This window comes from Suncus etruscus, chromosome 15, assembly GCF_024139225.1.
Source record: "Suncus etruscus isolate mSunEtr1 chromosome 15, mSunEtr1.pri.cur, whole genome shotgun sequence".
NCBI lineage: Eukaryota > Metazoa > Chordata > Mammalia > Eulipotyphla > Soricidae > Suncus > Suncus etruscus.
In genome coordinates this window covers 89,815,059-89,815,915 of record NC_064862.1, presented here as the reverse complement: position 1 = coordinate 89,815,915, position 857 = coordinate 89,815,059, and positions in this window count along the sequence as shown.

Here is an 857-nt window from a genome sequence, read left to right as displayed (position 1 = left end):
GCGCAAAACACACACACACACACACACACACACACACACACACACACACACACACACGCATGGATCTTCCTACCCTGTGTTGACCCAGCTACATATTTCGCGCTTGTCCCACATTTCCTGCATGTTTGGGGATTTGGGGGGTGGTTGTTATTCTTTAAAGGGCTTAAGAGGAGAAAACTGAAAAAACTCCCTTAAAAAAAAAAAAAAGAAGACCAGGGGGCTGGAGAGATAGCATGGAGGTAGGGCATTTGTCTTGCATGCACAAGGACGGCATCCCATATGGTCCCCCGAGCCTGCCAGGAGCGATTTCTGAGCGTAGAGCCAGGAGGAACCCCTGAGCGCTGCAGAGTGTGACCCCCAAAAACAAAAAATCAAAAGAAAAGAAAACCAGCCTGGGGTGGATGTTGGTGTTTAGGGAGCAACTGAATAACCAGAGTTGGGACTGAGAGCTTTCACTAGATAGAGCTGGAGGGTTGGGGGGAGGGTGTCTTACCTCGCCCCACCTCTCCCCACCTCTCCCTGCACCCCATTCCCCAGCCAGCCAGCCAGCCTGCCAGAAGGGCCTGAGAATGAATGAGTCTCATCTCAAGTCTGGGCCAGGCTTTTCCGCAAACCCGGACGAGTCCATTATCTGCACCGCGCAGGGGGGTGCAGGCCGGCTCGCGCTTGCGGGACCCGTTCTCCGCGGAGGTGGAAGCGACAGCGACGGCCATTGGGGGTGAAATGGGGGTACCCTGCAGAACACTTGGGGTGTCACGCTCGGAGTTGGGCCGCGGGGGCCCGATCCTGGGACCCGCCACCCGCCGTCACCCCCCCACGGCCTGAATGGTACATCCCGCCTCCTCCCGGCGCCGCGC